The sequence below is a fragment of the Hylobates moloch genome, unplaced genomic scaffold (genome assembly GCF_009828535.3).
Source record: "Hylobates moloch isolate HMO894 unplaced genomic scaffold, HMol_V3 SCAFFOLD_11, whole genome shotgun sequence".
NCBI lineage: Eukaryota > Metazoa > Chordata > Mammalia > Primates > Hylobatidae > Hylobates > Hylobates moloch.
In genome coordinates, this window is record NW_026652286.1 from 20,261,819 (window position 1) to 20,275,812 (window position 13,994).

Here is a 13,994-nt window from a genome sequence, read left to right on the forward strand (position 1 = left end):
GAGGGCAGGCAGGACCCTGTTTAGTTTTCTGTTATATATTTAGAGCTGAGAACAGCACCTACCACATAGTAAACAATATTTGTTCACAGAAGAAACAATTTGAAAGAAGACTGTGGTGTTATTTTTGATAGGACAGGAAAGGACATCTGAGATGACATTTAAAGAGATCTGAATGGTATGAACTGAAGAAGCCACTCTTGGACTATCTGGGAAATCAGGGTTTTTGACAGGGACCAATAAAGAGTATCTCCCTTCCCCACTTGGGTTCTAGGTACAGTAGGAAATAAATGAGTGGCAGATGAGGGCCAGAATATGAGCTTTATTATTTATTAATTTATACTGACCACAAATGTTTGTCGGATGTCCACCATTTGCCAGCCACGGTTAGGGGCTGGGAATTCAGTGGAGAACAAAACAAAGCTCTTGCTGTCACAGAGCTGACACTCTGCTCAAGGCTGGGCAGGGGCATGTACCTGAAGCCTGAGAAGAAAATGGGCATTCTGAAAACTGGCCAGAGAAGCTTCTCAGAGAAGCCTGTGGCTGGGGGGCTCAGTCTGGCCAATTTTCAGGCATGGAATGGGCATGGTCGGGACTGAACTCTGATGGTGCCCATCCCGCGGGAGCAGAGCTTGCCCCTTCTCTCGGCGTGGCTAGGATAAGGGCCTGTTGCCTCCCAGATTACCAGTCAGATGCCACTCCACTCCCATGGAGTGAATTTTACCAAGGGTGGAAGCGGGTAGGAGTGATCACTCACGTGATAAAACCTAGAAAGGACGGTATCCCTGCATCCAGGCAAACACATGAACCTATCAATAATTATAAAATAGAATGGCTGCAAACAAAATTAAACATTTGTTGCAAATATTGGCAGTATTGGAATTTATAATATGATATTTTCCTTTTAAAGCTAAGGAGGGAAGGACTTCATCACACACACACACACACACACACACACACACACACACACACACACTTTCCCCCCACTGCCTTCTGTAAATACATGTAACTCCTCACAAATTTATTATGCTATATGCATAACGCTTTTCTCCTGCCTTTTCACATTTGACCACAAGGTGGCGCCAAAGTGCTACTGTTTCTATTTTAGCATTTTCTAGCAGTTCTTACCAACTGAAGCTCAGACCTAAGATTTAGAATGTACTCCATCTTTTCTTTTTAACTCAAAATTAAAATTGAAATGTATTTTATAAAATTCAAAGCTTTGTAAATGTGGAGAAACAACTCCTCCCAAATAAACCCTAAATAAAACAAACTTATGTAAAATACCAAACTACATGAGTAGTCATCTAACATTTAGTAAAAAGGTTTGGGAAGGTGGTGGGGTGGTGTATTTAATACTGCTTTTTTGGTCTTTCTACTAAATATAAACAACTTTAGATGGTTGGAAATTATCTTTGGCTTTGCTTCTCTTACGTGTCTTCACCCTTCACAGGATGTTTGAGAAAAGTAATTTCATAGGGGATGTGGCAACTTCTTTTAAATAAACTGGAGACCATCTGAATCATTGCGATTAACTTGTTGTGTGTGACAATAAACTTGTCAAAAATGTTCTTTTCCATGAAAATTTAAAAAAATTCAACCGAGTACAGAGTAGAAAGAGCAGTTGACCTAGATATTAGCTCCAGTTCTGTCTATAACTAGGTACGTTGTGGCCTTGGGTAATTTGGTTATCCTCTGTGGGTCTGATTTCACACTATTAAATGAGGGGATTTAGCACATATCCCTAAAGTTTCTTCTATTTCTGAGGATCTTTTTTTTTTTTTGAAACAGTATCTTTTCTTGTCACCCAGGCTGGAGTGCAATGGTGTGATCATGGCTCACTGCAACCTCAACCTCCTGGGCTCACATGACCTCCCACCTCAGCCTCCTGAGTAGCTGGGACTATAGGTGCAGGCCACCACACCAGGCTAATTATCATTTTATATATATATATATATATGCATATGTATACATATAGAGAGAGAGAGAGACATTTAATGGGAAATTATAATTGTTTCATATTGTTTCCTGAAAATGCTGATACAGTATAGGTCAAAGAAAACACCAGAAGTATAATAGAAGAGGCAGTATACATATATTATTTAGTATATCCTATACCTTTAGAAACTTTTTTTGGAGACAAGAGTCTCCCTGTCACCCAGGCTGCAGTGCAGTGGCATGATCTCAGCTCACTGTAATCTCTGCCTCCTGGGTTCAAGTGATTCTGGTGCCTGAGCTTCCCAAATAGCTGAGATTACAGGCATGCACCACCACACCCAGCTATTTTTTGTATTTTTAGTAGTGGCAGGGTTTTGCTATGTTGGCCAGGCTGGTCTCAAACTCCTGGCCTCAAGTAATCCACCTGCCTCAGCTGCCCAAAGTGCTGGGATTACAGGCCTGAGTCACTGCGCCCAGCCTAAAAACATTTTTTAAAAAATATTAACTGTAATTTTAAAATTAAACTGCCAGGTGCAGTGGCTCACACCTGTAATCCCTGCACTTTGGGAGGCCGAGGCGGGTAGATCACGAGGTCAGGAGTTCAAGAGCAGCCTGGCCAACATGGTGAAACCCTGTCGCTAGAAAAAATACAAAAATTAGCCGGGCATGGTGGCGGGCATCTGTAATCCCAGCTACTCGGGGGGCTGAGGCAGAGAATTGCCTGAACCCGGGAGGCAGAGGTTGCAGTGAGCCGAGATCGCCCCACTGCACTCCAGCCTGGGCAACAGAGTAAGACTCCGTCTCAAAAAACAAACTAACAAACAAACACTAAAGTTTGCAGTTTGCTCCAATGTATCTCAAAATCAAACTGGTAGGAACAGACTTATAAAAAGCTAATTGATATATCTAACTTGGAAGACTTGTATCCTTGTGCCATATTTTATCATTTGACTACTAAAAAAAGAAACTGAATTAAAATAATCCATCTCCGCATGCTTCTCCAAAATGATAGTATTAACACAATGCAAACATCAGAATGTCCAATAAAGTTAACAAGCCAAGGCGATTTTGTTACATACATTAACCCATTTATTATAGGCCAATGATGTCTCGAAGAGTAGAAGAGCATCTACTGGTCTTTGAATTCCTTCCGCCTTCTGATGGCGACTTTACCGTGACAGCGGAAGTGGTATTGTAGGTCCAGGCACTGCCAGCCACGGTCTTCATGCAGGAACCACAGTACCAGATCCCCATAGCTCATCTCTTCATCTTGGTTTTGCCACAGAAAGAGCAAATGTACTTGGTGTGCTGGGTGATTTCAATTTTTCTTCACCATTTTCTGGAGGGAGGCCCCATAGCGGGTCCCATATTTACTGACGATTCTGACTTTCTTGGTGCATTTGGCCATGTCGCCGCAAACTAAGTCTGAGCCCAGAGAGCTATGTGTTTGTGTGTTTGTGTGTGTGTTTGTTTGTTTGTTTGTTTAAGTAGAGATGAGGTCTCGCTGTTGGCCAGGCTGGTCTTGTACTCCTGAGCTCAAGCAATCCTCCCGCCTCAGCTTCTCAAAGTGCTGGGATTACAGGAGTAAGCCACCACACCCAGCCTTATTTCTAATTTTTAAAGCATCAAGAAGAAACAGTTTGTCACAACATAATATAACTTTCTAACAGCCAGAAGTGCCCAAAGATGGACTACTCCACGTGGAGGTATGATTATGCCAACTCTAAGGTATCCAAGAATAGCAGGGATGCTGTTCAGCCTTCTTAAGCCTTAGGAAGGTAATCAAACTAGTGTTAATGTCTTTTCTAACCCTGTGTTTCTACACTCTGAAAGTTGAATTGTAAACTGCTTGTAGGAGAGCTCCATGTCGTACCTTATATCCTGGGGCTGCAGTGAAAGGCACCTGTCAGCTCTCTCACTGTGGGGACTCTAATTGATTAACAGTCCTAAGGTAAAATCCTTCACCCTGTTTGTGCCAAGGCCACACTTCCTATGGGCTGGTCCCAGCCAATGACTGAGCATGGCTGAGATACTAAGGCAGTCCTGTTCCTGGGAGATGTGAGACTCTGGCAGATAATTTTTGTGGCTTTGCTGAAATTTTATAGAACTGCACTGAAATCTAAGACTCTTTTCCCTCCTTCACCTCCTCACCTGGGGCCAGACCCACATCTCAATCTGACGGTTTTTCAGACGCCCTTAGCTCCCTCCCCATTTTCCCTTCACGATCACTTCCCCTAATAAATCTCTTGCATGAGTAATCCCATATTGATGTCTGCTTCTCAGAGGACCCACACTTGCCTTATCCTGTAGCAAAAAGTCATACATCTTGGTTGGTGGTGGAGGCCTATGTCAGAATCAGGAACTTTTTAAATACTGGAAATTCAGGGACCCACAGAGACCTTCTGTAATAGAATCAATGGAGATGGAATCTTGGAACTGCTGTATTACAAATCTTCCCAGGGTGATTTATATGCAGACAGCCCTGCATCAGTCAAAACTCTTCAGTACCTAGCAGAGTACATTCTGAAAAGTAGGTGTGTGGTAAATAGTCCTTGAAAAACAAAATCCAGCTGGGTGCGGTGGCTCATGCCTGTAATTCCGGCACTTTGGGAGGCCGAGGTGGGGTGGATCACCTGAGGTCAGGAGTTCGAGACCAGCCTGGCCAACATGGTGAAACCCCATCTCTACCAAAAATACAAAATTAGCCAGTCATGGTAGTGCAGGCCTGTAATCCCAGCTACTTGGGAGACTGAGACAGGAGAATTGCTTGAACCCAGGAGGTGGAGGTTGCAGTGAGCCGAGATTGTGTCACTGCACTCCAGCCTGGGCAACAGAGACTCCATCTCAAAAAAAAAAAAAAATTCAAAAAATGTTGAAAAGCTTGACAAGTTTGTGTTATTTTAGAATAAAAGGGGCAAATTGGCAGAATTACTATAATGTTTTTCCCTATTGTCTCAACATCCTTCATTTTCTCTTTCATATCAAACATTTTCTAAACTTTCTCTTACGTTCTACAGATCACGAAGTATGTTTTAACATTAGCCTGAGGCAGAGAGAGAACGAGAGAGAGAGAGAGAGAGAAAGAGAGAGATTAGCAGATATTACCAGATTTTGCCAACCAGTCCTAGAAAATACCATCTTCAGCATCCTGACATCCAGCACCACTAACCCAGCCTTGAAGCTTTCTTTGCTTTGCCCCTTTCCAAAATAATCTTGGAAATTACAAATGGTTGGCAGTTTGCCTGTGTTTTTAAAAGCACTGCTTCAGGGTGTTTTATTTTGAAAATTAAAAGACATTTTCAAAAACTTTCGGATTGTTAACCTTTTCATTCTGACTGCCACTTTTCTTATTTGAAGATAGCCATGGTAGCTGTCACTAGACAAAAATAACTTAACAGCTTGGGAATTATCAAAGAGGTATTTAAGAGTGTCTTTATTTATTTATTTATTTATTTTTTGAGACAGTATTTGGTGTCTAGTTAGGAAAAAGACAATTTACAGAATATGGAGTCTTCCTTCCACATCCTACCCAACATTTCTCCTTGGGTCTACATTTAATTTCCTCTTTCCAGATTTCTTTCAAAATATTTCATGTAGACAAAGAAGAGCTTTTCAGAACATTTCAGCACGACTACCACCACCACCACAGCCCCCTACTCCACCCTAAGTGCTGGTTTTCTGATTACGCATCATCATGGCATGCACAGATTTTGCATGTAGTTTTTTGAAATAATTGTGTCATGCTAAGATCTTTCTAAAATGTTCAAAGTTTTATTTGGGATTCTGAGGAAGTGAAAACTACCCAATTCCATGGCTGAACTTCGTGTTGGTATTTTGGTCTTAACAAATTATCAGCTTGACCAGGTGGTAATCTTCCTGCTTTTCTATTCTGATTTTTCTACCTTTACTTTTCTATCTCTTATAACATCTGGTTTCTTTAACAACCGTTTAATTTTTGCATACTTGTATTTCTCACCAGTAGTTTATGCACTCAGACTTTGGGGCGAACCCACACGTGGTTCCGTAATTCAGAAGTTGCTCCCTTGAGTCTCATTTTTCCTCTTGTGTTAGAATTGAAAGGGAAAGATCAGGAAAAGAAAATCAGATTTAGAAAAGATTAGGCATGGCCAGGCATGGTGGCTCACGCCTGTAATCCCAGCACTTTGGCAGGCCTAGGCGGGCGGATCACTTGAGGTCGGGAGTTCGAGACAAGCCTAACCAACAGGAAGAAACCCTGTCTCTACTAAAAATACAAAATTAGCCAGGCACGGTGGCACATGCCTGTAATCCTAGCTACTCGGGAGGCTGAAGCAGGAAAATCACTTGAACCCAGGAGGTGGGGGTTGTGGTGAGCCAAGATTGTGCCATGGCACTGAAGCCTGGGCAACAAGAGTGAAACTCTCTCGAAAAAAAACAAACAAGAAAAAAGAAAATGAAAAGATTAGGCATTTCCATATTTCTGATATTTATCCAAATGTTTTCAAATTTTGGGTCAATATGGGTCTTCAGAAGTATTGAAAGGCTATCTAACCCCGTAATATCCAACCAGCTCAAAAGAGTAAGATACTTTTTGGTGATGTTTTGAAAAAGGGTTGTCTTTTAAGAATGGCCTTCAGCCAGTCCTGCCAGAAGCCTCACTACCAGCCCTCACATCCCAAAGGTCCCATCAGTTCTACACAAGTGGCATGTGCTGCTCCCAGCCATCCTTCACCCTTGCTCGAGCTCTAGGTACAGTAAAGAGGGCCCAGAGCGCAAATTTGGTCACATGTGTAGCTTAAAAGGATGTTTAAAATTTGTCAACAATTTTACATTGTTGCTTTTTGTTCAAAATAAATCATCGTTTTCAATTAGCCCTAAAAAATTAGATGTTGTTTCCTGGGTCCAATAGTACCACACTAGGGATGTTGATAAGGTGTGTAAAAGTACCTTATTTGAGACCATGATAGAATGACTGCAAGCCTCTGGGGCTTAATGTAAAGCTCTTCCATCCCAAAGCTCCCCATGCAAATATGGAGGCATCAAAGCCTAGAAACTATGCACTACCTTGAAGATTCATTCACTAGAGTGGGTGCATATAAGATATCTGATCAGTAGGGATTAGACTTGATATTCTTTTCTTTATTCCCTAACCCTATCATGTCTTGAAATATTTATGTATGTATGTATATTTACGCATTTATGTATACAAATCTTTATGTGTGTATTTATATGTATATGTATATAAATTTATATGTATATAAATACACACACACACATAGTTTCTTTTTTTTTTTAGACAGAGTCTTACTCTATTGCTCAGGCTGGAGTATAGTGGCATGATCTTGACTCACTGCAACCTCTGCCTCCTGGATTCAAGCGATTCTCCTGCCTCAGCCTCCCCAGTAGCTGGGATTACAGGTACCCACCAATTTTGTATTTTTAGTAGAGATGGGGTTTCACCACGTTAGCCAGGCTGGACTCGAATTCCTGAACTCAAGTGATCAGCCAGCCTGGGCCTCCCAAGGTTGGGATTACAGACATGAGCTACTGCGCCCAGCATAGATACATGTATACATATATATACGTATATATATATACACATATATACGTATATATATACACATATATACGTATATATACACACATATATACGTGTATATATATACACACACACACACATATATATATATATATTTTTTTTTGAGATGGAGTTTCGCTCTGTCACCAAGGCTGGAGTGCAGTGGTGCAATCTCCGCTCACTGCAACCTCAGCCTCCCGGGTTCAAGCGATTCTTTTGCCTCAGCCTCCCGAGTAGCTTGGACTACAGGCGTGCGTTGCCACACCCGGCTAATTTTTGTATGTTTAGTAGAGACAGGGTTTCACTATGTTGGTCAGGCTGGTCTGGTTTTGAACTCCTGACCTCATGATCCGCCCATCTCGGCCTCCCAAAGTGCTGGGATTACAGGCATGAGCCACGGCGCCCGGCCGATAAATGTATATTTTTAATGTATAGCCAGCTTCTCACTTCAGGTAGCTTTTTGGCACCTATGCTTTTATTTAAGATCGATAACTATTTCTCACAGGTTATGTTATTATTTGGGTCAAAAATATTTAGGGTGCCTTTTACACAAAGGGTAAGGTAAACTCTAAGTGCTCAGGACTCCCTCTGTGTCCTTCATTCTAGAAAGCAGGACATTTTTAAGCTTGCACTCTGCTTGGCTCATTCTGCAATATAATCTTCAGCATGAGGTCACCATGGAGACTGGAATTTTGAAAGTGCTTGATCTTGGCCGGGCGTGGTGGCTCATGCCTGTAATCCCAGCACTTTGGGAGGCCAAGGTGGGCGGATCACCTGAGGTTCAAGACCAGCCTGACCAACACAGAGAAACCCCATCTCTACTAAAAATACAAAATTAGCTGGGGTGGTGGCGCATGCCTGTAATCCCAGCTCCTTGGGAGGCTGAGGCAGGAGAATCGCTTGAACCCAGGAGGCAGAAGTTGTGGTGAGCCGAGATCGCGCCATTGCACTCCAGCCGGGGCAACAAGAGCGAAACTCCGTCCCAAAAAAAAAAAAAAAAGAAAAGAAAGTGTGTGATCTTAACTTGCAAGAAAAGATGGTTACCCTGTCTGGGAGGTGAGGAGCGCCTCTGCCTGGCCACCACCTCATCTAGGAAGTGAGGAGCGCCTCTGCCCGGCCACCTCATCTGGGATGTGGGGAGTGCCTCTGCCCGGCCGCCCCGTCTGGGAGGTCTACCACGGAGGCCAGACGCAATGTGGGGGCTGGACGTGGTGGCTCACGCCTGTGGTCCCAGCACTCTGGGAGGCCGAGGCAGGTTGATCACTTGAGGCTAGGAGTTCAACACCAGCCTGGCCAACATGGCGAAACATATGAAAAATACAACAGACAAACCAACCAACCAACCCAGTGACAACAAAACAGGTCTACCCTGGAGTCATACTCTAATTTTTTCTATTTTCCTCCCTTTCTGATACTTTATCCCACTTTCTTTTTCTTCCTCTTCCTTCTCCTTCTGCTTTGTCAAATAGACGATTGAGCTATTATCATTGATCCATACAAAGTCCCTCTCTCATTTATTTTCTTTAATTCCCACCCCCCCATTTCTATTCCCTGTCTTCCCATGAGCAACCTTCCTAATATGTTTGATATGCATCTTTTTGTTTGTATGTATTTTTAGAAAATGTTTATTGTTTTGTGTGCAAAAAAAAAATTAATAAAAAAAAGCAAAAAAAAGAGAAAAGATGGTTACCCTTTGAGGTGTGTCTGTCTGAATTTTACATAATCATGTAAATTGTTTCCAAAACAATCAGTAGGCTGGGCATGATGGCTCACGCCTATAACCCTAGCACTTTGGGAGGCTGAGGTGGGAGGCTCCCTTGAAGCCAGGAATTTGAGACCAGTCTGGGCAACATAGCAATACTAGGTGTCTACAAAATATAATAATAATTAGCTGGCATGGTGGTGTGAACCTATAGTCATAGCTACTCTGGAGGCTGAGGAGGATGGATCCCTTGAGCCCAGGTGTTTGAAGCTGCAATGAGCTAAGATCATTGCATGCAACTGGGTGACACAGGAAGAGCCTGTCCTTTAAAAACAAGCAAGCAAACAAAAACAAACAGAAATAATGAGTATATTTTAATAAAGGATTAACATCCTATAAAACAGGGTTAGCAAACTATGGCCTACGGGCCAGAACTAGTCCAACACCTGTTTTTGTCAAAAAAATCTTATTGGAATACAATGACATCTATTTTGTATTATGGTTGTTTTTGTGCTGCATGGCAGAGTTGAATAGTTGTGACAGAGACCATATGGCCCACAAAGTCCAAAATATTTACTACTGGGCCCTTAACAGAAAACCTTTGCTGATCCCCACTATAAAACAATAAAAGCAAATATAAACAACCCAATGGAAAACAAACACAAAGGAAATGAATGGGCAATGCATAGAACAGCACACAAGAATGTCCAATAAATACATGAAAATATGCAATTGGAATCAGGGAAACTCAAATTTAAACCACACAGATTTCATTTCCTATGCATTAGACTCGTAAACATTTAAGCCTTACAATATCAGGTATTGGTAAGATGTTGAGTAACAGGGGTTGTTTTTCCCTTCTGAGGGAAGCACAACTAACTGCAGTCACTTTTGAGAGCAATTTAGCAACAACATCTAATAATGGTAAATGCATATAATCTACAACCTAATGATTTTTTTTTTTTTTTTTTTTTTTTAAAGCCAGAGTCTTGCTCTTGTCCCAGGCTGGAGGGCAATGGCCCAATCATGCACTGCCAAGCTAGAGTGCAGTGGTGCAACTTTGACCTCCCGAGCTCAAGCCGTCCTCCCACCTCAGCCTCCTAAGTAGGTGGGACTACAAGTGTGGACCACCAAGCTTGGCCAATTTTTAAAATTTTTTGTAGAGATGGGGTCTTGCTATGTTGCCCAGGCTGGTCTCAAACTCCTGGGCTCAAATGATCCTCCCACCGTGGCCTTTCAAAGTATTGGGATTACATGCATGAGCCACCGTGCCCAGCAGCAATTCCACTTCCATTCACACACACATACACACATATACACGAGTATTTAAAGAAAATATACACATTTTAGAGAAACTCGTACATGTATGAACAAGCAAATATATACAAAAATATTCATAGTTGAATTATTAGAAAAAATAAAAATAATATTAACCAAGAGGATGGATAAATAAATACTGAGTATAATGATGAATTTTATGTGTCAACTTGAATGGGCAAAGGATGGCCAGATAGCTGGTAAAACATTACATCTTGCCAGGCGCGGTGGCTCACGCTTGTAATCCCAGCACTTTGGGAGGCCGAGGCGGGCGGATCACGAGGTCAGGAGATCGAGACCACGGTGAAACCCCGTCTCTACTAAAAATACAAAAAAATTATTCGGGCGTGGTGGCGGGCGCCTGTAGTCCCAGCTACTCGGAGAGGCTGAGGCAGGAGAATGGCGTGAACCTGGGAGGCGGAGCTTGCAGTGAGCCGAAATTGCGCCACTGCACTCCAGCCTGGGCGACAGAGCGAGACTCCATCTCAAAAAAAAAAAAAAACAAACAAAAAACAAAACAAAACAAAAAAACATTACATCTTGGGTGTGTCTGTGAGGGTATTTCTGGAAGAAATTCAGTAGACTGAGTAAGAAGATGCCCTTGTGCATTCCACTGAGGGCCTGAATAGAACAAAAAGACAATGGAAGGCCAGGTGCAGTGGGTCGCATCTGTAATCCCAGCAATTTGGGAGGCTGAGGTGGGTGGATCACTTGAGGCCAGGAGTTCAAGACCAGCCTGGCCAACACGGTGAAACCCCTTGTCTACTAAAAATACAAAAATTAGCTGGGTGTGGTGGTGCATGCCTGTAGTCCCAGCTACTTAAGAGGCTGAGGCAGGAGAATCACTTGAACCCAGGAGGTGGAGGCTGCAGTGAGCTGAGATCACACCACTACACTCCATCCTGGGCTGCAGAGAGAGACTCCATCTCAAAAACAAAACAAAACAAAACAAAACACCATTTAAAAAAACAAACAAACAAAAAATGGTAGAAGAGTGAAAAGATAAATTTGCTTTCTGCTTGAGCTGGGACATCTGTCTTCTCTTCCCCTCAGACTTCACTGCTCCTGGTTCTCAGGCCTTCAGACTTGGACCAAAACATCATTGACTCCCCTGGGTCTCAGGCCTTCAAGACTGGACTAAAACAAATCCACTAGCTTTCCTGGGCCTTCGGCATGTAGATGGAAGATTGTCACTTAGTCTCCATAATTGTATAAGTCAATGCCTCACGATAAATCTCTTTCTGTATTTCTATATATATCCTATTTGTTCTGTTCTCTGGAGAACCCTAACACACTGGGCATATTCATTAAGTGGAATAGTAATGAAAATGAAACAAGCCACATAGTTCATGAACGTCGATTACGCTCACAGGTTGGGTGAAAAAGCAGGTTGCAGAACAGTATGCAATGATGTTGATTTATATATGAAAAACAATGCTGTTTATTGTTTAGGGATACATGCATATGAAAAGCATGAAAATATGCATGGGAATTAACTACAAAGTTTAGGAAAGTGCTTACTTCTCAGGGAGAGGAAGAAAAGGAATATGATTGGGGAGTGGTACAAAGGGAGCTTCAACTACATTTGTAACATTTCTTAAGCTGATTGCTGTTAACTCTTTTTCTAAGTCGAAATAGTTCATAAAAAGTGAAATTCTACATGTCTGAGGACTTTTATCCAATCAATCATTACAGCACTCAGAGCTCCCACTGTCTCTGAGCTGTTGTTGTAACAGGGCACCTTGAACCGTTCACCCAACAGGTAGGGCCTCTGCATATACTTGTTCAGGTTCTATGTTTACAAGAGTTCTTGGGTAAAAGGGTGATAGAACCGAAGTCCAGCTTATCCATCAGTCAACAAGTCCTATGTGCTCTGCACAAAGACACCAAGGCGAGCATCACTACGATAGGGTACTTTCTTCATGGCCCATAAGCTTCATGCCACATATGCAGAGGGGTTGCAGCCCAGTTCTATTTTTTATCAAGCCTGTGGATGCCGCAAATTTACTTATATACAACCAATGAAAACTTTAAGAGGAACTGGTCTGTAGACAGAGACCCTATTATTTTTTGCTTGCCATCAATTTTCATTTGGTTTATCTCAGTTATCTTTCCAGTCTCTATGATTTAAGAGCTGATCATTTTTCCCTAGTTATCTGAGCTATTACCTTAATCATTGGTTTTTTGTTTTGTCTTTATACTCTCTTGGGACATCTTATCCAAGAGATGGAGACTAATTGACCAATTTATCTCTAATGCAAAGCATACAAAATGTACCAAATAAGAAATACAAACACTTTAATATAGCTTATCTTTTCTGTTCCCTACCCAAGTCTTTTGTTCCTGATCTTTTATCTTCTTGGCTAAGCTGCCAATTTGAATCTTCCTTTCTTACATTTGTCATCTAATAGACAATAGGAATTTATTTTTTTGTAAAATCTGCATCTCCCCTTTTTTCAAAATCTAAATCTCTCCTTTCACCTAAGTTTTCAGCCATAAGATTTTATTATTTGAAGACAAAGAATAAAGTTCTCCAAGTGTGGTTCATGAATCACCTGCGTCACTTTCACTTGCTGTGCAACAAAATGCTGGTTTCTCGGCCCCACTTAGGCCTACTAAATCATTCTGCATTTTTAATCAAGATTTGCCTATAAGCCGGGCTCCGTGGCTCATGACTGTAATCCCAGCACTTTGGGAGGCCAAGGCAGGTGGATCACTTGAGGTGAGGAGTTCGAGGCCAACCTGGCCAACATGAGAAACCCCATCTCTACTAAAAAAAAAAAAAAAAAAAAATAGCTAAACATGGTGGTGGGCACCTGTAATACCAGCTACTGGGGAGGCTGAGGCAGGAGAATCACTTGAACCCGGGAGGTGGAGGTTGCAGTGAGCCAAGATTGTGCCACTGGACACAGTGAGTGAGACTCTGTCTCAAAAAAAAAAAAAAAAGGACATCTTAAAGAAACAATTACAGAAACTAACTTTACAATTTCTTCCTTACTTCATTTGTTCATGAAAGTTGCTAGAAAACAATGGAAATGATTTAGACGATGAAAGCCAATCTAAGCAAGGCCCTAAGAGCACCGGATTAGGAGACAGGAGCCCAGGAGCTGTTCCGTGACGATGTTGGGCAGAGCACACTCTCTCTCGAGCCTCAGATGTCTTATCTCTAAAACCAGAGTTTTCTGGGGGTCTTTAACTTGTCTTTCAGCCCTGCAGTGAGAGGAGATAAAACTTGAAATGAAGGCATATGTGTATTTATTAACTCTCTAGCTTCTAGATAGATTTACTGTATGTGACTTATGTGCCCAACCTGACATTATCTTTTAGATAAACTCCCAAATACAAAGATGATAGAATTTTTTCATTTTAAACTTATAGGTCTGCATCAACCTGTTTCCATTGTCCTAAGTTTTATTTACATACGATGGCTAGTCAGCTTTATATGATAATTATTTTAAAATCTTTTTTTTTTTTTTTTTTTTT

General features: G+C 41.8%; 1 pseudogene; it reads right to left on the reverse strand.

Annotated features, from left to right (window-relative positions):
- Positions 1-2,995: 2,995 nt before the first annotated feature.
- The window catches only part of LOC116476410 (large ribosomal subunit protein eL43-like), a 12,626-nt pseudogene continuing 1,627 nt past the window's right edge, over positions 2,996-13,994 (reverse strand).